Source organism: Ostrinia nubilalis, chromosome 8 (assembly GCF_963855985.1).
Source record: "Ostrinia nubilalis chromosome 8, ilOstNubi1.1, whole genome shotgun sequence".
NCBI classification, from domain to species: domain Eukaryota; kingdom Metazoa; phylum Arthropoda; class Insecta; order Lepidoptera; family Crambidae; genus Ostrinia; species Ostrinia nubilalis.
In genome coordinates this window covers 1937449-1963479 of record NC_087095.1, presented here as the reverse complement: position 1 = coordinate 1963479, position 26031 = coordinate 1937449, and the positions used below count along the sequence as shown (strand labels likewise).

The 26031-nt window shown below is 37.0% G+C and overlaps 1 protein-coding gene and 1 non-coding gene across 2 annotated transcripts in view; one reads left to right on the top strand and one right to left on the bottom strand.

Moving 5' to 3' along the window:
• LOC135074111 (centaurin-gamma-1A) overlaps window positions 1-26031 on the bottom strand; it is a 337729-nt gene that overhangs the window by 140269 nt on the left and 171429 nt on the right. The gene's annotated exons all lie outside the window — the stretch shown is intronic.
• Window positions 5111-5182, top strand: Trnah-gug (transfer RNA histidin (anticodon GUG)). The gene has a single exon. It is a non-coding gene; the product is annotated as a tRNA-His (tRNA).

The window sequence follows — 26031 nt, the reverse complement described above, 5'->3', positions numbered from 1 at the left end:
CAACAAGAATCAATATCAGCTCATCAAATATGTAACGAGTATTTTTGGGGGAGAATCTATTGTGCGTTTCTGTTTAAATTTTGATATTTACAAAAAATATAAACTATGCCAGCGGTATCTAAGCCTCGATAAAGTTGAAATTCAAATACTTTCAAAGTGTAGTCAAAAGCAATTTTTCTTCAGTAAATCATAGACAATCCAGAAGAGGGTTCCCCATTGTTCTGGTTCTCGAAGAAAAATATGTGAAATCCATAAACTTTGAAACGATATCATCCTGAATGGCTCCCCTAGAATGTGATATTTTTGCGGTAGTTTATGGTGAGTTTATGTAGAGATTGGGGGTTTGGGAGGTAAACTAGAGGTGAGAAATGTGACGTCAGAATAATGGATTGTAATTTATAACTCTACTTTCATTCGACTGGGATGTCAACAATGATTTACATAGTTAAAACATAACGAACAGTTTTCCGAACTTTATTAATCAGATCATGTTTCTTTCAATCTATTGCTTTCTTGGGCTGCTTCTTCTCAGCACTGGCCCATTTATTGTCCCGAAGCGATGGTAGAGTTAAAGTAATACTCGTTATTATACTATGGTAATACTGGAACGTGTAAGTGCTTTTTAAAAGCTTAATTTTGCAAAAACAAAAATGTTTTTGTATTAATAATGTTTGTTAGCATTATTTGTAAAATGTTACCTAATAAAAATAAGCCGGATATAACCGAAAAGGATTAAGTAAACAAATGATGGTACTAAGTACCTACTTAATACGTACCTACGTACCAACTAATGATAACAAAATCTGAACAGATAAATTAAAATCCCTATTGATACAATTCGCAAACAAGTAACGCACTTTTTTATTTCACCCAGAACAAACACTCTTTCTATTTTCTACTTTTGACAATATTTAATCAGTCTATTAAAAAGTTTAAAAAAGGATTACACGTCGAGACAAAAAAAGGGCATTGTCTAATGTAGCCCCGGGCTAAATAAAACGTCAACGTAATGCCATGTGACGCGTAAGGGATTTTTACACTGTTCCCCTGTAATGTAGGGTCAGAATCCCGGTTTTGGAAACGGTCAAGTGTGAGTCTACAAAGCGTAATAGAGTTCTGTATTATTTTATTCCTTGACCTTTGTGTTTTAAACGAGTTAGACTAATAAAAAACATTTTCTATTCTATTTTACTTTTTTAAACATTATTTTTCATTTTTTTATTGATGTTCTCATCACGTGTGGTGGATTTCACCCCACCTCACGAACTAATCACTCAAAAACTTTACTTTTCTCGTAATATTATTCCTATCTTCTATCCCTAATTCCCCATCCATGGTTTTCGGCTTGTAACCTCCTAACACCATGCATTTTAGCCCTACTGAATCCTAAAAACGGGAACACGCAACAATAGACATGGCTACGGCTTCCGCGGTCTCTACCAAGGTTACGGGCAGATTTGGGGATAATTTGGCCCCAGCCATTGTGGCGCGGTGTGTACTTTTTGCACTGAGTTGTAATCAATGCGCTCTTATGAGCCGGTATGTGCTTGGCACTTGGCAACAGCCGCCATTCTTGGTTGTTTTGACTGACTTGGTAACAGCGGTCTTTGGGATGAAAAGACGCTGCTTAAGAAGCTAGGACTTATAATATAGCCCCAGCCATTGTGGCGCGGTGTGTATTCTTTGCACTGAGTTGTAATATTGACAGCATCCGCCGAGTATTGCGAGGTTGTTGTTGCCCAATGACTTTAAAACTTAGGCGAAGAAGATCGGCAAGACTTGGAGGGAGATCAAACGCGAAGCTTAAGACCGAATCACAAACCGAACGCTATGGAGGACTGTTGTGGACGCCCACTGCCCCATCTAGGGGACATAGGACATTACCACCCGTATTCACAAACATTACTATGAGGTCTCACAGTGCGCGTGGACGCACAGGGTGACACACAAACTCTATCATTATTAAGAGCTGCGCGTCCGATTTGCTGCTTCACTTACGCAAGCATTGTTTGTGAATACGGGCGTTAGTCAAAAGACAAGCTAATGACTCGAATAATATTTTTGTATACAAGACACGGACTTCTCAAATTATTGAAACTATGGTTTCACCAACCATTTTATCGTTAAAAATAAGTTGCGTATAATTCGCAAAGTACATTCAATGTCAGATAACAAGCCCAATCTCAATCTCATACATCATACAAGATATCCCATTGTATCGTAACAAGGAGATGAACAAGTCTGGCATAATTGGTATTCAGGGTTGGATTGGACCGTGAAATAAACAAGACTTATGAATACACTCTCGAGTTGTATGGGATTGGATGAGACAGAGGGTAAAGGGGTAAGTGGCATTTTTTAAACTGTCAATTAGGTATTAAAATAGTGTTTCGTAACAAGTAACTTTATAACAAGTAACTACATAAAAGCTCAGAAGAATCGGAAATTTTATAAATGCAAGAGTTTTTTTTTGTGTGGCGTTTTCTTGCCTGAGCCACTTTAAATGAAATGAAAGTTCAGAGATAGGTTGGAAGTAGGAAGTCGAACGTGAAATAAGGTATGTATTGTTTTACACGTAGGGCTGAATTTTCAATCGTCGGATAACTTTTAACTTCTTTGGCACATTGACAGTTTCAGTATATTTTATTAATTTATTTACGACTCTAATAGACATGTACTTGTACAGTTGACGGCGCTATTAATTTTCGCAGCGCACACACATACAGGGTGGAAACGATAAGTGGATAAGTGATCTCACTTGATTATTTCTTAACTCAAGATTTCGAAAAACTGGTTACTGATCCTGAAAGTGCTTCACGAGCTCTTTCAAACGATATCAATAATAGGTAACAGAATAAACTGAATCTATCTAAAAATTTAGTGTTTCCAGCTTTCAGTATCTTGATTATACATCCATAAAATACTTTTGCCTGTACATAATAAGTCTGCATTCGCAGGTACCGCCTTCTCAGCCAGAACAGCCGGACCAGGTCAAATAAGCCGTCTAGTTTGCGCCAAACAGCACTCGGAGGGGTGACCGGAATTATTTATACGGAACCCGTCCGCTTGTGCTTTGAATATTGTCTGTACACAACTCAGGTGGAACAGCCAGTACAGACCATTTCTATATTCGTTAAAAAATTTTGCTTTTATCATGACACGATAGAACAGTAAGCAAAAAAAGTTGAGCTATCTTTTTGGAACGCATCTCCGAGCACGCGAAAGTTGTTATGAAAAAGTTGAGCCACTGGCTCTTTGAAATTTCTCTCTATAACTATCTATCGATCTCAAGTCTCAACATAACAGAATAAATAATGTACAAATGAAGCATAGATTCAAGTACGTGATCGGTCGAAATATTACACACATCAAACATCTTGAGCTTTATATGTTTGAGTTTGGATTGGAGCGTCCTTTTATTGGTTACTTTCTAGGAAATGATATAATAACTTTTCATTCAAAATATTTACCTTATTATAAGTAGGTATCTTAAATAATAAAGTGGAAATCCTTGGGGGAGGCCTTTGTTCAGCAGTGGACGTCTTTCGGCTAAAACGAACGTATGAACGAAGGTATCATAAAATACGTGCAGGTATTTATTCCAAGTAAATTAATATATGAAATGGTCTGGCCGTTCCAACTTGTCCTATGGCTTATGGTCGAACACAAAAAATATGTTCTCTGACCATTTTATTGCATTCTGGTTTCTCGCGACGCTTGTTACGAGATTTATGTGATACTTATTTGCGTGTGCGCACGCTAGTGGGGTAGTTAGATGGACAGACGATGTTGTCAGATAGTCGGGCATCTTGATGTGTTAATTATACTTTATCACTATAAAGGGGGGGTTATATAAAAACATTTATCATATTTTAAATACTTTAATCAAAAGGACCAAAATATAAACATTCAAACTAGATAATATGTAGGTATGTATTTAATTTATATTTCTATATAAATCAACCAAAATAGCAAAGAATAGTTATATCTTATTAATACATAACTTTAATATGATGTATATAAGCTTTATCGATAATCGAAATAATAATACAGCAATAATCATTCATAGTAACAGCATAACAGCATGTACTTACATGTATTGTGGCAGCACAACATTTAGACGTCCGTCCTCTCCAAGAGCCGGCACACTAATGCCCGCTTGCTTGTGCAACACCGATATTTATACACTCTCCCCACTACTAGTCAAGCGCTCCGGTCGAGACCGGTTGCGTATCTCTGGTTTTGCACAAGCAAGCGTGCGGCGTAAAATATGCAATATGTATTATTTTAGTGTTAAAATTAAATAACGTTTATTAAAAAGTAAATAATCAACAATAATAAATATTTATAATATCATAAAACGCTGACAATGTTCTGTATAATAAAACTGTTATAGAGGCTTGTAAGGGCTCATTATGACCAAAATCTCTTCTTCTTGAGTTTTGGGCTGACACTGTGTAGGTTGTACGCCACTCTTGTAGCGAGAGCGAGTAGACAAGAGTGGCGTTGTTAATAATTAAAAATAATAATGACCAATATAATTGATGATTTGTAAGAACTAAGTTTTTGATTTGATTTATACAGACAGAATCGAGATATTGTAGTTAGTAGAGTAGAGACAACGGCAGAACAAAATAAATAAGTACTGTTATGTATTTTGTTTATTTATGTTTTTTTTTCCTAGACGCAGACTGCAAACTTTTTGTCGGCCGATAACTTAGTCGGGCAGTTAATCAGTATGGGATGGCCATGTATGGAAGTGCCCACATTACACCGTTTGATTCTTCATCTGCGCCTAGGCTAAAAACTGATATTTGGCTTTTTTGTATTCTAAAACAGCGTAACAATTATAATTATATTAATGATTTTATCGTTGATTCTACAACTTTCTAAATTTAAAAAAGGAACCTGCCTGCTACTCTAACAGCGGTGAAGAAGTCAGAATGTTTCCATAAAAAGGTTTTCTTTTCTCCAATACATACCTATCTAATCACTTGCTGAAAAAAAAAGATAAAAAAGTCGCTGTGAACAACACTATCATTTTTTAAGTCGATTAAGCAACACTGCGATAGCTATCCAATATTTCGCTGTCTCTTCCATCGCTCCGATAGCCGTGATCGTCTAGTGGTTAGGACCCTACGTTGTGGCCGTAGTAACCCAGGTTCGAATCCTGGTCACGGCAGTGTCAAACACTGTCATGGCGGAGTATATTTTTTGTTTTGTTTTTTATTTTTTAATCATTTGTTTGATACTGATTGTAAATAAAAAAATATTCACATTATTATAATTTGTAATTAATTCTTTTTAGTTATTTTTTTGTGTGAATTGTAAAAATGTAAATATTTCTTTAAAAAATCGCAATATCAAATAATAAAAGCAATTAATAAAAAGTTCATTTTTTTACATTATGAAATCAAATCCAAACAACACATTTTACTGCCATCTATAAGATTTTAAGCGTACTACACCAACTTAGTACACAATTGACTCGCGCATCAGCGCCATCTACTGAAAACACATCAAACTGCTTTATGTTTCCAAAGCATGCGATAGATGGCGTTGTTAGGATAACAAGCAGATCGTAGTAATGAACAAAATCACTAGATGGCGCTACGCGATCTCAGTTGAGTTTTATGAAACTTTTAGAAGCGACTTTTATTCACAACTTTATGGACTGAAAAAGAAACATGTATTTTTTTGCCTAAATTAGAACTAAGTTAATTTAAAGTACCTACATAATTTTATTTTATTATTCGACCCTGAATCAGCGAAGAGGAGTGACATCTACCTTTTCCGAGACCCTAGGTTACCCCTTCATTATACACCTCCCAGCCCCTTATCGAATCTCAGCCTTTATTATCAGCATATTAACCCCCGATCAGTAAATAACTAAGTACCTATGCCGAACCTCCTCAATTGTTAATTAGCTTGTGTACAATCGCGAGCATATGGAGTGCCCTAATTTCCTTTAAGGGTGGGCGCAAACGTAAACACTTTACACGACATGTTGCTATGATCAGATTTTTTTATCAGAAGAGGCAAACGAGCTTGAAATGTTAGAGATGCATTTGCTCTTATTAAGTTAAAAAGAAGTTGAAAAAAAATGGTGATTAGCTTTTGCTTGTATTAAGGCAGTCGGAATATTAAGTATTTCCCACCATTTATTTAGAATTATATTTTCTTAGTCTAGTATTAATCCAAAAATAATGAAAAATTTGGATTTGTCATACTTAGTCACTTCTTCAATTGATGCAGTAGCTCAAAGTCAAAACCGGTAGAATTGAAAGCGAGGTATGAAGCTATGAAAGTAGAATCAGGTAAGAAGTTATCTAGGAAACACAGTTCTCTTTTGTTTTTAGTCAATTTTGAGTTTACTCAATGACTTTTTTTTATGCAAGACATGGCAGATATTTGACCGCAATCGCACCTGGTATTAAGTAAGATGCAGTGGATGGTACATATCTGCCCTGTGCCTATTCACTCCCCCCTTGAAAAGGCCCGGATTATAGTGTTCAGGAAAGACAGCAGCAGGCAGCAAATTTTGAGTTTACTCTGGTCAGCAACTGTGGCAAGAAGCCTAATCTGCGGCTGGCCTTCGCCTTCTCAGGATTACGTGTTCCGTCTATGCATTACTAATCTTAAGGCCAATTGTTTGTTCGGGGGAGGAATCGCTGAGGCGAGCTTGTCGAGGGAAATACGGTTCGCGATTAAGGTAAATGTAAGCACACTTCGCAGAAACGGTAGATAACAAACTATTCGGTAATTATTAACCTACTGTTACTCCTAATTTTAAATTTAATGGATCAAATACCTACCCAATTTTCCGTTAAATTAATTAAGTGAACTAATGATTGATATATCTTCTATCTTCTATTCTACACTCAGCGGCACGGAATTTGGCCCAGGCCTAATCAACCAGATATGAGGCCAAATAGGTGTTGTATACCTAAGTTTCGTGTGATATGTTAACAAACATTTCTTTTTGTTAATTTAAGAGGTTAGATTAATAAAAAAAATGCGGCTGTTTAACTTTTTTGACTCTAGAAACGCATTTCGTTGTTAGAGCGTAAAGAGTACGGGTAAGTTTAAATTCGATATTAAATATTGTAAGGGTTTGGCATTTTGTTTTTTGTTTTTAAATTAATCTTAGGGTTATTCTCGTTTCTATAATTTGAGAATAATGCCCATTACTCCAGCTCAAGTTGCTCAAATAGTGTTGCTTAAAAGTCAAGGGCGTATGCAGCGGGAGATGGCTGAAACTTTCAATTTATGGCATACAAACTTAAGATACACGTTAAAAAGGCATGACCAGACCGCCATTTACACAAGAAGACCAAGAAGTGGGGAATTAAGGTATACGTCAGCGCACGATGACCCGATTATCGTGCTTGCAATATCAAGAAATCGGGTTCTCACTACGTTTGAGATACGCCAGCGTTTACAAACAGCAAGCCCAGTGAATGTCAGTGAGCACACAATAAGAAGAAGGATGGAGGATCATAACCTGCATACTCGAAGACCAGCTAGAGGACCAGAACTTCTCCGATACCTTTGCGAAGTGCGACTGACTTTTTCTAGAGAACATGCAAATTGGACGCAAGGCTAATGGAGTAAAGTTCTATGGATCGATGATTGCAGAGTCACCTTAAGAGCTCCAGACGGCCGTGGATGTGTATAGAGAAGGTGCGGAGAAGAATTACTACGCAAACAGACAGTTTTCACAAAAAGTTTAACTCCATTAGTCTAACGTCCAATTTACATGTTCTCTAAAAAACGTAAGTCGCACTTCGCGAAGGTATCGGAGAAGTTCTGGTCCTTGAGCTGGTCTTCGAGTATGCAGGTTACGTTCTTCCATCCTTCTTCTTATTGTGTGCTCACTGACATTCACTGGGCTTGCTGTTTGTAAACGCTGGCGTATCTCAAACGTAGTGAGAACCAGATTTCTTGATATTACAAGTACGATAATCGGATCATCGCGCGCTGACATACACCTTAAGTCCCCACTTCTTGGTCTTCTTGTGTAAATGGCGGTCTGGTAATGCCTTTTTAACGTGTATCTTAAGTTTGTATGCCATAAATTGAAAGTTTCAGCCATCTCCCGCTGCATACGCCCTTGACTTCTAAGCAACACTATTTGAGCAACTTGAGCTGGAGTAATGGGCATTATTCTCAAATTATGGAATCGGGAATAACCCTAAGATTAATCCCAACTATCCCAACTAATCCCAACTAATATTATAAATGCGAAAGTAACTCTGTCTGTCTGTCTGTCTGTCTGTCTGTTACGCTTTCCCGCTTAAACCTCGCAACCGATTTTGATGAAATTTGGCATAGAGATAGTTTGAGTCCCGGGAAAGAACATAGGATAGTTTTTATCCCGGTTTTTGAAACAGGGACGCGCGCGATAAAGTTTTTCTGTGACAGACAAAATTCCACGCGGGCGAAGCCGCGGGCGGAAAGCTAGTTTAAAAATAAAAAACAAAACGCCAAACCCTTACAACATTTAATATCGAATTTAAACTTACCCGTAATCTTTACGCTCCAACAACGAATGCGTTTCTAGAGTCAAAAAAGTTAAACAGCCGCATTTTTTTTATTAATCTAGCCTCTTAAATTAACAAAAACAAATGTTTTGTTAACATGTCATACGAAAATGAGGTATACAACACCTATTTGGCCTCATATCTGGGTGTTCAGGCCTGGGCCAAATTCCGTGCTGCTGAGTGTATACATATAAATAAAAATGAATTGATGTTCGTTAGTCTGATTAAAACTCGAGAACGGCTGGGCCGATTGAGCTGATTTTGGTTTTAAAATGTTTGTCGTAGTCCAGGGTAGGTCTAAACGGTGAGCAAATACGCGCGCGATATTGTTTTTCTGTGACAGGCAAAATTCGAATTCAGGCGAAACCGCGGGCGGAATGCTAGTAAAAAATATACTACATGGGTAACTGTGAAAAAGAGCCACAGAATGAATACTAGTAGTAATACTTCATCATCATCATCATCATTTCAGCCGTAGGACTTCCACTGCTGAACATAGGCTTCCCCCAATGATTTCTGGTTCGTAGCGGCCTACATATAGCGCCTTCCTGCTACCTATACTTGGTTTCCGTTAAAAAACCTGAAACCTATCTCACCATAAAACGTAATTAACCAAATAAAATCGAGTTTCTAAACCACAAACCTACGCGAGTTACATCCAAAGAAAGCGGCTAAATGCGCCTCTAGAGTGTAGCTGAGAGTCTTAATGAAGATGTATTTTCCAGCCGTAATTATGGACTAACTATAATGTATATGCACTAGCTTAAAAGAGATTAGCCATCGTTTTTAGAGTCGAAACAGCGAAGGAATCGTTCACTGAGACTAAGCACATCGTGTTGTTTTGTAAGCAAGATAAAAAAACCCGGCAACACTGAAGTTTAAAACCTATCCAAAACGAGGATGCTCTTGGCCTGCATCTCACCGGATGGAAAGATATGATCAGGCCGAAGGAAGCTTCACCCGGAACTTTTTTTTAACTGACTTCAAACAAAAAATGAGGACTATGTTCGTCTGAATAATTTTTTTTTTTCAAGCTTTTTACGCGTTGTTAGCCAGCCATTAGCCTATTCAAATGTCTCCCAAGTTCAAATTCAATTAAAATTTGTAATTCATTGTAATTGTAATTAAACCGAATAAATACGTAAGTAAGTAATTGCTCCTACACATTATACACTTATTTACCTACTTACCATATTAATTGCAGGTGAGTCATGTCAGGAGGAAAATCGCTTTATTTACCTGAAACAAAACAATAAATACATTAGTTAGTTTATTATTGTATTAGTTTTATTATTCAAGTCGTAACATTACATTTTAATCTTTATAAGACATACAATAGACAAAATTAACAAGCATCATAAAACCAGGGAATCCCAATTCCCAACAGACTAATTTGTACAGCTATAACAACTGCATAAGGTGTGTTTGTCTAGATGCGATTTGTACTTTCAAGATATTGAGATGGGAATGGGAGCCTCCTCTTATCGCAATAAAGTACTGTATTTACTGATAGAGTTGATTCTTTTACCCACTTACTACAGTTTATAATTCCTATCAATAACATTGAACTGAATTTTGAGGAGTCAATCCCGCTGATTTCCAGCCGCAGTATAATTGATTCTGACAAAGTCCAGTGATCAACGATCCTTTATGTTGTGATACTCAGCTGGTAGAGAATGACTTATGGCATTAAGCTAGCCTTTTTGTACTGAACATTGTTGTGTGTGCAATAAAGTCTTTAAATCAATAAATAAATAAATACTCTAGTGAAATGGCTATTTTTACAGCAGCTGATTAAAAAATCAGGACTCCTTTCCGTCCTAACGTGTAAGTGTGATGGGATTTTTTTCCTCCAGCTAGTAACAGTCAGGCTGTGTTGCACCACCAAACTTAACGGTAACTTTAACGATGTTCTTTGTATGGAGTTTGACAGATTTTTGACGTTTGTTACAGTCAAAGTAAGATGGTGCAACCCAGGCTTACACTTTTCGGTGTGACTGATTGGAAACAAACGAAAAAAAAACAATAAGTGTCACAATTTATAGACACATGCCTTCAGTCAATAAAAGAGTATACCACGAGCAGTAATGATTTATCAGCCAATTGTAACCGCCCAGTTAATTTTCTAACTCGTATTCAATAGCTCTAAACTTTTCCGGCCGATAAACAGTGGTTTAATTAACCACAACAACCGACACCCGTAACTCTGTAATTAACAGCAAAAAGGGAACAACATAGTCCGGGGTATGGGATTTAATGAAAGGATTTTGCAGTTCCGCAAAACACGGCAAAAATTTGGGTAAAATCGCGCTAAAGCTGCCGGATTTTGTTATTTTGGTGGTAGTTTTAAACGGTCTGCGGGGTGTTTCACTCTGGATTTAAGTGTATAAGTACAGACAAAAAACATAAAGGTAATCGTAAAATAGGTTTAGGTACTTATGTAAATGTCATAGATGCTAAGGCATCTGATAGGCATACGGGACTATTCCCAAATCTCGTTCCCACCACTGCAACTCCGGTGTAGCCAGGATCTACAGCTTGACCGCCACAAAAACCCAACCAATGAAGGTCAAGTTTCAGCATCAGATAGGCATACTTATAATAAAAGATGGCCCATCACGGGCTAAGGTCATGTATTATATGAAAACTATAAATTTAGGTGTCGAACAAAGAATAAAGACCCCTTATACCCGACTGCGCCAGAAGGAGGGTTATGTTTTTAATTATATTTCTTAATCTATTCCGTTACTTAATCCAGGAATTAGGAATACAGTTCCTACGAATTCCGGTTTAAAGAAACGGCCGCCCCAAAATCTGGGATTAGTTAAAATTCTAATTAAAACCATCAGATGTCTTGTTTCATAATACTTTTAATTCATGGTTTCAAAATAAGGGGGAAAGGGAAGATGTTCAAAAATGCTAATTCCTCGGAACGGAGTTTACAATTTGGAAGTTTTGAATCAAAAGTTATTAAAGATTTCGGTTACACCTGCAGAATTTTAATGTAAAACTTGAACGTTATTGTATCTAATTATAAAGAGATATTGGTTTGATTTTACATCAAAAATTAATAGTAATCTAGGCTTCATTTAGATTTTTTAGATTAATTGCATAACCATGAAGAAATTCAATTATTATGTCTAATAGTGATTTTATCACACACACAAGTTGGAAAATATTGATATTCCTTGGCTTCACGGGAATTGACCTGACAACCTTCAAAGCATTTCACCTATCCTCCTATCCACTGCAATATAGGTCTGTCTAAGCTACCATACCTAGAAGTTAAAACTTCAATATTACCAGGAATACTCGTAATTAGCGCTATACTTTATCTTCTAATTATTATTCTACTGAAGGTCGTCAGGCCTAAGGCGAATATTAAAAGTAGCTTTTCCAAGGATTCTATTTCATATCTCACATTTCCAAGATTTATCCTAACATTTATTATGACAAGAACATAAGCAAGTCTGACGAAAGGTGTAGTACCTACCTATCACCAGTTTCAAAAATATTCTTCCAGAATGTTAGGGCTTGTGCCCACGGAGACATCCAGTTTTTGGCAGGATCTCGTTTAGTACTATACGTGTTTAATTATCGTTCACACCAACATCCCGTTTGCAGTGTCCCGCAAAAAACCGAACCGTCGTATTTCAAACATATTGTTCACACGAATTCCTGTCACATAAAAAAACGACAGTCCAGTTTTGCGGGATACTGCATTACTGGATCCTGCAAAACTCGATTGCCGTTGGAACAAGCTACTTATTAGACTGTGCGATTCAAAATATCTGATCGCAAAATCCACGTGACCTTAGAGTCTATGATTTGCGTTTAGCGAAGTCGAATCAAACCCCCATATGTGTAGCACCTCAATCCAGTCACATATTGAATATTCGAGATTAATCCTAACAGACACAAAACATAAGCAAGTCTGACAAAAGGTTGTGTATCCAAAACAATTCTTTCAGAATGTTACAGTCAAAATGTGGCCAAATCCACGCGACCCCCGACTCTATATCATATGATTTGCGTTTAGCGGGGTCGAATCAAACCCCCATATGTGTAGCACCCCAATCTAGTCACATATTGGATATTTACCGCTGACATTGGGCAGAATGACCCCGTCAGGTGTTCGCATTGAGACGTTTCGTGGGTTCGATATTTGTGGCCATATGATGTGGTTGGGTTGAGGATGAAAAATGAGAGGTAGATATTTCATACCTTTATCAAAATTCATATGACTGTTGTATATCAATGCAGGTGTTTAAAATTATAAATAAGTTTATACATATTAGCTAATCGTCATAGTACTAGCTCTGAACTCCAAATATACACACAACATCAGGATCCTCAATGTTCTGAGATACATTGAAAAGGATTCACGTTAAAAATATTATCCTTATCATCATCATTACACAGTTTGATATTTACCTATACACCGAAATGATTAGGACAGCTTGATATTTAGAGAAAATTTGCGCATTTTATTAATTAACAACATTCTTCTAAAACGTCGACTTGTAGGCCTAGGATGCGTACCGCTATAAGCGGTTATCACGCCATTTTATCGATTCTGGCTTTCATTTTGGCGTCAATAAAGTATATCACGACGCGCATCCTAGCTCGGGTAGACAAATGTAATTGGAAAAAAATCATAGGAAGCCACGGGTAGAAGGTAGGTTAAGGTACGAAGTTGGTGAGAAGCTTAGTTGAATATTATAGTCTTTTTCACGTAAGATGATCCGTATGACACTTCAAGGTTATCCATATTACGCATACTACATATGCAGAATATTTTTGAAAAAATATTTGTATTTTATTAGCAATATAATACAAAAAAAATTAACTACTTGTCTTGAAATATATAGTAAAATCTGAGTCTATTGATTATATTTTAATTTAATCCCAACTAATCCCAACTTAATCCCAACTTAATATTATAAATGCGAAAGTAACTCTGTCTGTCTGTCTGTCTGTCTGTCTGTCTGTCTGTTACGCTTTCCCGCTTAAACCTCGCAACCGATTTTGATGAAATTTGGCATAGAGATAGTTTGAGTCCCGGGAAAGAACATAGGATAGTTTTTATCCCGGTTTTTGAAACAGGGACGCGCGCGATAAAGTTTTTCTGTGACAGACAAAATTCCACGCGGGCGAAGCCGCGGGCGGAAAGCTAGTACGATATAAAAATATTTTTTATTTAATGTACGCAATGTGTGAAACGGAATAGATTTAGTGCTGGGGTATTTCTTGTATAATAAAATCGATTATTTCCGTGGTTCATTAATCGATTGCAGTGAATACTTAGTTATTAAAAACATCACAAAAATCAACTATATTTTTCGATTATTGACTTTAATAAACGCATTGAAAATAAATTAATAGTTTTTAATTTAAAGAAACTGAACCAGTACTTTTTAGGAATCGTTTTTTTTGAACACGAACCATGAAATTTGAATATTATTAATAAAAAATTGTTACAATAATATTTGTAATTAAAAAAAACATGTTTTTTGTTAAATAACACCTATACAAAATATTTCTCTAAAAGTAGGTATTACTAACTCTTCGAAAAAAATCGATAGATAAATCGCTATGGTTTAGTTATGTGACATCTCTAAATCTATCAAACTCGAAACGTCATACGGATCATCTTAGGTGAAAAAGACTATAGGTATGAAAGTCATAAATCAGCGATTCTAAACACTATGCCAATTTAGCAAATAAGTACCTACATAATATCAGCGTTTCAGCCTGATAATGTTAAATTAATATACCTAGATAGGATCTCAAGTAATGAGGCCTTTAATTAAACGGTAATAGCCTAGTTAATTAATAGACGCGTTCATAATACAGCTAGCAATTTAAGGCATATCAAATCCTAAAGGGCTTGAGGAGATTAATTACTCGAGTAAAATAAGTGTAAAGGTATGAATTACCTTTAGACTTGTTTTCAACCGACTTCAAAAAAGGAGGAGGTTCTCAATTCGACCCGTATGTTTTTTTTTTCTATGTTTGTTACGCGATAACTCCGCCAATTATGAACCGATTTGAACAAATCTTTTTTCGGCGTATAGGTAATACCTCAAGGTTGGTCCCATTTAAATTTAATAATAGAAAAAACAACCCCCAAGGGTGGAAAATTGGGGATGAACTTTTTTATACGCAATATCTCCGCCGATTATAAATCAATTTGAACGATTATTTTTTTGTTGAATAGGTATTATCAAAAGGGTGGTTTCATGCGAATTTGAAGAAAATATTTCACCCCCAAGGGTGGAAAATTGGGGATGAACTTTTTTATACGCAATATCTCCGCTGATTATGAACCAATTTGAACGATTATTTTTTTTGTTGAATAGGTATTATCAAAAGGTTGGTTTCATGCGAATTTGAAGAAAATATTTCACCCCCAAGGGTAGAACTTTTTTTTAATTTTTAGTTTTTTAATGTGTTCACGCATTTGAAGTCGGTTTTATTTTTTTAAAAAGTTAATTATTATGGACATTGTATTTGTATGGGCGTGCAACTTTTGTATGAAACACTGGTCAGTGCTTGCCCGTATCAATCCGCAGTCGTCGTCGTCGTCGTCGTCGTTTCAGCCGAAAGACGTCCACTGCTGGACAAAGGTCTCCCCCAAGGATTTCCACAAAGACCGCTAGAAGAATCGCTAAAATCAAGTAGCAATCGGCAGGGCACATAGCTCGTATAGCTGACGGCCGCTGGGGAAGGAAAGTTCTTGAGTGGCGACCACGAGCCAAAAGACGTAGCGTGGGCAGGCCTCCCACTAGGTGGACCGACGATCTGGTGAAGGTCGCAGGAGGCGCCTGGATGCGAGCGGCGCAGGACAAATCTCATACACAACTGTAAATGGAATGTAAATATTGAACTTTCTTTTCTAATTAACCGACTTCTTTTTAACTGGAATAGCATGCGTTTAGTCTGTGTCGAGTAGAGTCGTGCCATGTCAACATGAAGAAAAATTGCGTGTTGTACCGAAATATTTTTTCTTTACAAAAATGGCGTCTTAAGCATGTATTTTATCAGTCATCAGCCCCATTTAGTCATTTTAAACGAGATCATTGTACCTACAACGACCTCATAAAGGTACCGGTAGTAAGAAACCAGTGATGTGGGGAGGCCTATGTTCAACAGTGGACGTCCTGTAGCTGAAATGGTGATGATAGTGATGATGATTGTACCCATACCATACCCATGGCGGCAGCGTAAAAGAATTATAATTTTTTTCTTAACTTCAGCTCTCAGTATCAACATTTCTCCACAAAACGGGGGTGTTATGCCTATTTATATTATAGTAAGCCTATCGAAGGGTAAATAACAAAGGTAGCATGGGGCTCGTTTTGGCGGGAACGACACACCTTATCACTTCCAGCAAAGGGTGTGCGGAACCAACCCATTTTCATGGCTGCTGATTTTATGAAATGGCCTATGGAGTTTGCACAATATTTTTTATTTGACGATTTCTTTTATATTTGTCAAATACGAGTATACTGACGTCTTTGCCTAACTTCTTCGAAAAGAAGTACCTACGTAATATGCGTAATTGAATGAGTTGCTTTGTTTAATTTTTCCCGTTTTCGGAACATTTTTCATTGGTGCCTTGCTCCTATTGGTAGTGAGATGCCTTTAGCCTTCCTCGATAAATAAATAAGCTATACAATACAAAAAAAAATTGAAGTAGGTCCACTAGTTCCTGAGATTAGCGCGTTCAACCAACCAAACGAACTTCTGCAGTTTTATAAATTTCTCTAGGTCACAGAATCTATACTAATATTATAAATGCGAAAGTAACTCTGTCTGTCTGTCTGTCTCTCTTTCACGCCTAAACCACTGAACCGATTTTGATTAAATTTGGCATAGAGATAGTTTGAGTCCCGGAAAAGGACATAGGATAGTTTTTATCCCGGTTTTTGAAACAGGGACGCACGCGATAAAGTTTTTCTGTGGCTAGCTAGCTTTGAGCTAGTAAGTAATAATAGTACCTAGTTCTCAAACTAATAAATATGTACTCGTAAAAGTAAACACACTGCTTTTGCCAGATGCAATACAATCCCTTTTATTAAACCCATACAAACCTCATTATGCCATTAAAATCCTCTTATCTACCACACGGCCTACTTCGGCCAATAAAAACCAAATATAACTACACCTTCAGCCAATTATAGGATTCCCTCTCACCTCCATGCAAATTGTATGAGGGCAACATAACAGGCTTATTTCCCAAGGGAGGGTGTCTTTCAGGGGTGTCTATTGAATAAGTTACAGTCACATTATGTTCCACTGCAATTTAGGCAAATAGTCACCGCCAGAAATGACCACCACAATTAACTAACTTTTTAAAATAATTGCCTGTGGTCGAAGATTGAACTAAAGAGAATATAGAGGGGTGTCTGCTGAAAAAGTTACTGTAACATTAAGTCCACTGCAATTTAGGCAACTAGTCACCGCCAGAAGTGATCACAACAATTACTAGCCGACTTTAAATAACCCTCCTTCTGCCGCAGTCGGGTAAAAATGCCTATGGTAAACGATTGAACTAATGAGAACATAGAGCCCGCTACCATATTTTTTCTTCCGGCAACTGGGCCCACCTTCAATGTAAATTAAACACCAAATCAGCAAAGCAGTAGCGGCGTAAGGGGGGGGCGGTGGGGGCGGTCCGCCCCGGGTGCCAAGCATCAGGGGGTGACACAAGTCGCGCAGATTAGTACTCACTGGCGCATCTGCATGGCAAATCTGCGGTCTATATCATGATAAGGGGGGGGGTTGCGATTGTCTTTCAATCTTCGAATCGGTAGGTAACCTCAAAATCCTGCTGGGTACCAGGGGGTGCCTTAGGACTTATGACGGGGGGGGAGGGGGGTGATCGCCCCGGGTGCCAACCCATGCTACGCCGCCACTGCAGCAAAGCTACTCTAGCTAGAATCTGACGTCCGTATTCACAAACGATGCTTGCTTAAGTGAAGCAGCAAATCGAACGCACAGCGTTGAATAGAGCTCTGTGATTGGTTCGTGAGTCACCCTGTGCGTCCACGCGCACTGTGAGACCTCATAGTAATGTTTGTGAATACGGGCGTTAGAGTGGGCCCAGTTGCCGGTAGAAAAAATATTAAAAAATTCAATCCATCGACTAGGCCCGTGGAACGAATTAAAAGTGGGCCCAGTCGCTGGAAGACTCAAAAGGACGAGGTTCTCGATTCGGTTGGTATATTTTTATTAATGCTTCAGTTTTGGCAACCCTGTGCAGGTTGTGTTTAAGGGATCCAGATAATGCATCTGTCTTTTTCCAATCCATAGTGCGAGAGCGAGGCAGGTTAATAGGGTAGATGAGATGAAAATAATTTATCTTTAGTAGGGTAGTGCGAAGGTGATACAATTGAATGCGTTTACGGAATCTTATTTGTGTTTGAATGCATAATGTACTTTTGTATAAACAATATTCTTTTTTTTTTTTTTTTTTTTTTTAATTTATTTAGGAAAACAAACAACTGAACAATACATATTTTTTCTTAAGATAGTTCAATAAATATACAGACTAATTGGACAGTCAACACCGTTATCCTAATTTAATAAAATGAACATGCAATGTACGTACCCTACAGATACTTAATAAATTACCACTACTAATAACATAAATGCGAAAGTGTCAACAAAACGCAAAGGCCACATGGAACTTCATGATACCTTACAGAACCAACTGTAGGTAAACGATCTGCAAACAAGAGAGTACCAACACTGAATCGGACAACAACAATGAAACCCCACGTATTCAAGTGTCTAATCTGTTTCTCTAGTTTTCAAATTCTAGTCACATTAAGTAATTTTATCGTAATCGTAAGCATGCATATTACAGACCCACTCCAAAGTTTTAGTATATAAAAAAAAAAAATATTATAATTAAAGTTTTTCAATAATTCGCTTTTTGAATGCGCTCGGCGTTAAGGAAAACATATCCTCCTCATAAAGGTAATGATTATACAACGACATCATTCTGTAAAACGGCGCACGTAGTCCTGCATTTGTTTGTGTGTTTTTTAAATAAAAGAGCTTATGCGGACGCATACAACGTATTCTCTCAGAGCGGCTCGGAATTTGGTAATATATACCATTTGTTAACTGACAACAATCAAAGGAATTATGAATGATTTTATATAGGGTCATTGAACCAAGCATGATCCTGCGTGTCTGGAGACTTTGCAAAGAGTATCTATTTAATGAGTCACTATACGAACATTTTGGCAGCCGGCATTTGTAATTAACTCTTCTTAAAAACTTTCTTTGGACCGCCTCGATCAATTCATTATATTTATTATAATGAGGATTCCAGATAGTGGTGGCATATTCCAGTTGCGGCCTCACAAGACTCTTAAGCAAATGTAAATAGGTGCTCGGTTTTTTGAAGTTACAGCTTATACGCATAATGAACCCATACATTTGGTAAGCCCTGCTGACAATTTTGGCTATATGGTTATCAAGATGAAGTTCAGAATCAAGTAGTACACCAAGATCACGAATGTTTTGAACTTTCTCTAAGGTGGTATTGCCAAGAGAATAAGTAAAGTTAGTAACATTAAGTTTTTTTGTGAATGTTATGGACTTGCACTTTTCAATACTAAGATGTAATTTATTTAGTCCACAATATTCAACAAGACGATTCAAATCTGCCTGAAGGCTAAGACAATCATCTGAGTTATAAATTTTTTTAAAAACTTTTAGATCATCTGCATATAACAGAAACTCGCAATTTTTAAAGCACTGATCTATGTCATTTATAAATATTACAAACAGCAGCGGCCCAAGAATGGAGCCCTGCGGAACGCCAGACGTAACCACACTGCTACCAGAAGTGTAACCCCTGACAACCACTCTCTGAGTCCTATTATCCACATATGACCGGAACCAACGCAAGAGGTCCCCCCTAATACCGTTAAAGGCCAACTTTTGAAGGAGAATTTCGTGGTCAACCTTGTCGAAGGCCTTGCAAAAGTCTGTATAAATGGCGTCAACTTGAACGCGCTGATCCATACTCTCAAACAAAAAGTTGCTAAAAATCAATAAATTCGACTCAGTTGATCTTTGCTTGACAAAACCATGTTGCTGTCGTAAGATAATAGTATGTAACTGAGGATAAATGGCGTTGTGGACGAGCCTTTCCAAGACCTTCGCCAAGACCGACAAAAGAGAAATAGGACGGTAGTTTTTGACATTATTTTTGGACCCATTTTTATGAATAGGAGTAATGTTAGCACTTTTCCAGGCCTGCGGTACAGTGGCTTCGTTCATGCATTTATTAAAAAGTATGACTAATGGGACAGATATATTTTCGGCCGTAAATTTGAAGAATATAGGGGGAATATTATCTGGTCCATGTCCTTTACTAATATCTAATGCCTTTAATATATTAATTATTTCTTGTCGTGAGAAGGTAACATCCGACAATCTGAAGTTACTGTTACAATTTTCTGCATGCAATGAGTCAATATTAAAGCCATTTAAGGAACTGGGCTCAAAGACGGAGCCAAAGAAATCATTAAAAATGTTACAGATTAGTTCGGGATCATCAGCCTTTGTGTCGTTAAAATTCATGACCTCAGGTACACCACCAACTTCGTTAAACTTGTGAACATATGACCAGAAAGCTTTAATGTCAGATCGTATACTTTCCTCCACAGTCTTCATATAATTATCGAAACATTGTTTGGCATTATCTTTAAACCTGCGACGGTAAAGGGAGAAAATCTCATAGTCAGATAGGTTACCATATTTCTTCCATTGAATCCACGCCTTTTCCTTATTTTTAAATATATGTATGAGTGGACGACTAAACCATACTGGAAATTCTCTAGACTTCACTGGCCTTGAAGTTTCATTCATGCTCTAACATAAGAAGTAAATTAAATATCTGTGTAGAAAATAAGATTCATCAAAATTATGGCTGAATCAAAGATATTGTTTATTGTATATTAAGTTCTGTTGGATTTGAGACAATGGTTTAAAAAGTCAAATATTGTTCTAATGGCATTTTAATGGTTTTTTTACGCTATTAATTTTGTTAAACCAGCAAAGCCAAATAACTGGGATTTAAAAGGTTGGCAGCGCACTTTGTGACTTCACTGATGTTGCGGGTGTACATGGGCGACGGCAATTGCTTAACATCAGGTGATCCGTCTGCTCGTTTGCCTCCTATCACATAAAAAAAAAAAAACTACATTATTGTGACAAAATCGTACTTACAATACTACATTAGATTTTATGCCAAAGATAATTTTCTTCGTATTTTGTCATCCATAAGATTGCTGATTATATTCAACCTTCGATGCTCCTTAGATAAATCAGCAGTTTTATAGCATAACTGTGAAAATGAACAATAGCTGTTGCTTGTCAGATCGACCTTCACGGTACAGCGGGCTCACTTATGGCCAACTTGACTTTGACCTTGCGTGGTGACATACAAAACGTGGGTACGTGAAAAGTAGAGTAGAGTGGTTCCATCGATCGATAGTTAAATAAGGGCTATAAAATTTTTGTTAAGATTTTGATTGTATTAAAGTGATAGTACCTAGGTAGGTAGGTAGTTTGTTTGTCACTTACGTATTCACTAAGGACGAATTTCGGTATAGAGATAGATTGAACCATTTCAAAAGTTAAGAGTGAAATAACGAATTAAAGATATTGTAATATGTTAGTTATACAGGGTGGCCAAAACAGTGAGGTCTAAAAGAAAAATTTAGATTCCTTACATCGAGGTGTACCTAAATCACCCCCATGTATATAATACGATTGTGCTTAGTTTAGGAGATAGAGTTAATTTTGTGATATTTTAAAATTTTATGACCTAGTAGGCTTTAAACATTTTTATCTTTTTTTTGGGTTGACTTTTTTCGGATTTCTTTTTTTCGACAGATTTGTTATTAATTGCAGATGTTTGAAAAAAATAATCACCTTCCTATCTTTGATTCAAGATACAAAAGTTTTGCTAGAAACATTAAAATTATGCTTTTATCAGAATACTATCAAATTTTCAACTTAATAGTTTAAGTAAAAAAAAGAACTTCCATAGGTCCAAAATCATTTTAAAAACTGCGCCGTTTCCTGAACATTCATAATAATACAAAAAATCTTGTACTTAATGGGCCACTATTTCCTGTAATCGGTCTACTAAAGTGGTAAGTCGGAGATTCCGTTACATGTTTTTGACTTTCTTAGAGTGAATTAATATTAGTAATCCTCTAAGTTTACATTACGTAGAACAGATTTAGAGCAGTAACTGGACAAAACATGTTTTTATTCTCAACGAGGAAGCTCTTGCCCTTCACCACACCTGACGGAAACTGATGATTAGGCTGAAAGTGGAAGGGAACTTCAACTACAGAGGAACTATAGCTCCCAAGTAGTTAGTAACCCTGTATTTTACACAATACAACAAATACAAAACTAAAATACTTTTATAATCAAAAGGGCCGATTCTCAAAGCGTTCGCTATCGACTCGTTCGCTCCGCACGCGCCCGAGTCGAGTAGTCAAGTTGAGCGCCCTCGAGTGGAGAGCGCTCCAGACAAGTGCCGGTTATTAGAAAGTTGACGTGATACGTGAATTGAACATGTTGCCTTTCCTTCGAGTGTTTTCTTGAATATGATACACACTGCTGTTTGAGTACTAGGTAATTTTAACTTAATCTTTTTGACAATCTAGTGAGGATCGCGGGAAGAGCCTGGATATGGGCAACGCAGGACCGGTAGCTGTGTAAATCCTTTATCTGACGATGGCTGAAAGGAACCTCCGCCTTAAATTCTGCCGCATTTTGTTCCTTTCTTCTGAAACTGTTCTAATTATGTAAAGGAAAACAATTTATTAGGTGTGTCTCTTAGGCTGAGTTGCACCACCTAATTTTAACGGTAACTATGACGATAACCGGTGCATTTTGTATGGAGTTTGACAGATTTTTGACGTTTTTCAAAGTCAAAGTAAGATGGTGCAACCCACCCTTAGTCTACTCGTATATCTAAAAAACAGGTAGATATGATTGCTATAATAAGCGTGCCTAATTAACAATCTCAATTTGTTTTTTTTTAGCAGGTACTGTTTCTAAGTACGAAAATAAGTCTACAGCACGAAAGCTCACGGACGTCCCTGAACAAACTGTACAGTTAACTGTTTAATCACACATAATGTATCGGTAGTGCCTCCAGTCCCCAAACAAATGTGGTCGTGGCATTCATGATTGATTGTCTGCCGAGATGCGCACGCGATCCGGTTCACAATTACATTTAGAGAGGAAGTGTATAGAGCTGGTATTACTCACTTTTAAAATTCCGTATGAAGGGAATTGAAACATTTTCCGGTTGTTAAAAAGTTACAAAGCTAGGCTTCTTCAACAACACTGCCAAAACATCGATCAACCGACGATCTGGTGAAGGTCGCGGGAGGTGCCTGGATGCGAGCGGCGCAGGACCGGTCTTTGTGGAAATCCTTGGGGGAGGCCTTTGTCCAGTAGTGGACGTCTTTCGGCTGAAACGATACGAACAATAATTTTGAAGGTTTCTGTTTTTTTTTTTTCAAAGCTGCGAAGCTGCTCTGCCTGCATTATTGTTACGATGTTAGTTGAGCTTGTGATAAAAAATTGGGATTGGATTTATTCAGTTGGAATAATAAATTAATTGAAAATATAAATAATTCTACGCTGTCCAATTAAATTTTATTCTAACTGCTCGGAGTAGAATGTTCGTTAACTATGCAGCTTGAAAAACAATTTTACTCGAGCTTTATGGGTATTATCGTCTCTATACGAATCCGTCCCCTCACAAAGGGTAGCGTTAAGGGCCCGATCGTCCCGCAATACTGTACAGGCGGCTAGTCGCCCGGAAAATTATGTTGCCCAACCTTTAAGGTACATTTTTACGCCTTTGTTTTATCTACGCCATTATACTTCTTTGAACGACAGAGCGCGCAGATTTGTTCGATGGGGGGATCGTCTTTTGTTTTATTATGTCTGCGTTTGTGACGTATTGACGTAGTTCTTTTGAGCTAGTGTTGAAACCAGTTACAACTAAATTAAAAGATTTGAAACGATTTAATATATTGGTATTATTTTAACGGGTTCGCGTGCAAACTCGAAATGTGACCAACTTTTTTCCTCTTTGGAAGCGTCTGTCACGCAAACTATTCGGTTTAGAAAAAAAAATATTTTAGAAACCTCGATATCATTTTTGAAGACCTATCCATAGATACCCCACACGTATGTGTTTGATGAAAAAAAAATTTTGAGTTTAAGTTCTAACTCTAAGAATGGGGAGCCCCCCAATATTTATTATTATTTTTTTATTTTTGCATCAAAATCTTAATGCGGTTCACAGAATACATCTACCTACCAAGTTTCAACAGTATAGCTCTTATAGTTTCGGAAAAAAATGGCTGTGACATACGGTCGGACAGACGGACGGACAGACAGACATGACGAATCTATAAGGGTGCCATTTGGCTACGGAACCCTAAAAACATTATTAAGTAGAGTACAAAAATATAGTTTCACATTACAAACTACCTATACCTACTAGAAAGAAATAGAAAAACAATAAACATAACCAAGGGAAAATATGATTTTATTAGAAAAAATAAGAAAACAAAGAAAATACAAGTGAAATACTTATTACCATATCACAATAAAAATACAGAATATCCAGAATGTTTGTATTTCTGTCGGATCCGTTTTCGTGGGTATTTTCAAGAATAACATGACGGCTATATACGGTCATGTTATCTTTGACATCTATTGTTGTAAGAAAATGTAAGAGGAAAATTATTTTATTACTGTTGTATTTGTACAAAACGTTGAGAATTCAGAATTTTAAGGTTATTTTATTTTATTCTTTCGGTATGTAATGGACATGGCGCACAATTTTTGTTGAAGATGCCAAAAAATACTACAAAAAATTAGAATGAATACTGTATTTTTACTTTTTTGATATCTTTAAAAATGACTGAAATATTCAAGCTCAAAGTGCGCTCTTCCGCTAGGAGCGATTTTCCGCGCGGATTTTGAAAATGTGACGTAGTAACATGAAAAGCTGCATGTAAGATATTATCTGTGTACAATGGTTAGAATGGTTAGTAGGGGAGCCGAAGCGGGGATTTCGGGACTTACTAAAGAGTGGCAGACTAACATACAAGGAAATACTTTGTACCTACCTGGTTGATTACCTCTAAGTATGAATTTTTGATATAAAACGGCATTAGTTCTTATGCCTCTCACCCAAAAAATACCTCAATTAAGCCCAAATTTGAGACCGCAGCCAAACTTTGAGTGACGATGGAAACTAGCCATGTGTCCTCCACATGAAATTGAACTTCTGCTTCTTCATTGATAAAGACTTATCATTTACCATACATTATCATTTTGTATTCCATTTTCAAGTCACTTTTTTTTCGCTTACTGTTTAAACAAAACGTGGGATTTTTTTAAATCTCAGGTCTTTTGAACGCACATCTGAACGATGTCTGGTTTTAATTTCTTCAGTTACTCCGTGACCATGGCGCTTGCAACAGTGCCGAAATATTGGAAACTCAAAACTCAGGTACATGGTAGCAATCCCGTCAGTAATAATAATAAGAAAATGTCTTGAAAAATAAGTAAATCGTATATTACTTTATGTAACTAATTTTATTATGTATCATACTTATAACTAATCACTTCATTCAGAACTAGAAAACGATTCCAAGGATTCCACTTTTCTTCAATAGATGATCAAGATAAAGAGGTATCCCAACTAATATTATAAATGCGAAAGTAACTCTGTCTGTCTGTCTGTCTGTTACGCTTTCCCGCTTAAACCTCGCAACCGATTTTGATGAAATTTGGCATAGAGATAGTTTGAGTCCCGGGAAAGAACCCAACTAATATTATAAATGCGAAAGTAACTCTGTCTGTCTGTCTGTCTGTTACGCTTTCCCGCTTAAACCTCGCAACCGATTTTGATGAAATTTGGCATAGAGATAGTTTGAGTCCCGGGAAAGAACATAGGATAGTTTTTATCCCGGTTTTTGAAACAGGGACGCGCGCGATAAAGTTTTTCTGTGACAGACAAAATTCCACGCGGGCGAAGCCGCGGGCGGAAAGCTAGTTTATTATAAATTGCTCTTCCACCATTTCAATTATTCTATATACATCTTACTTGATGAAATCTTTTTCAATTTTATTTACATGGTCATAACATTTTCACCATTCCTCTGCACCAATTTGTGAGGTACACCTGAAACCCCCGATAAAGCAGCTATTATAAGAATAATATTTAAAAAAAACCCTCCTTCTGACGCAGTTAGGTAATAAACTAAATGTATCCAATTTCACTCCAACTTACTGTCAACTCAACGACGCGCTTTAAAATCAAAGATTGACTTTGAATTATGCCTTATTTTACAATACACATTGAAAACAATATGACTTGCTTGAGCTTTTTCGACTTTTTCACAAA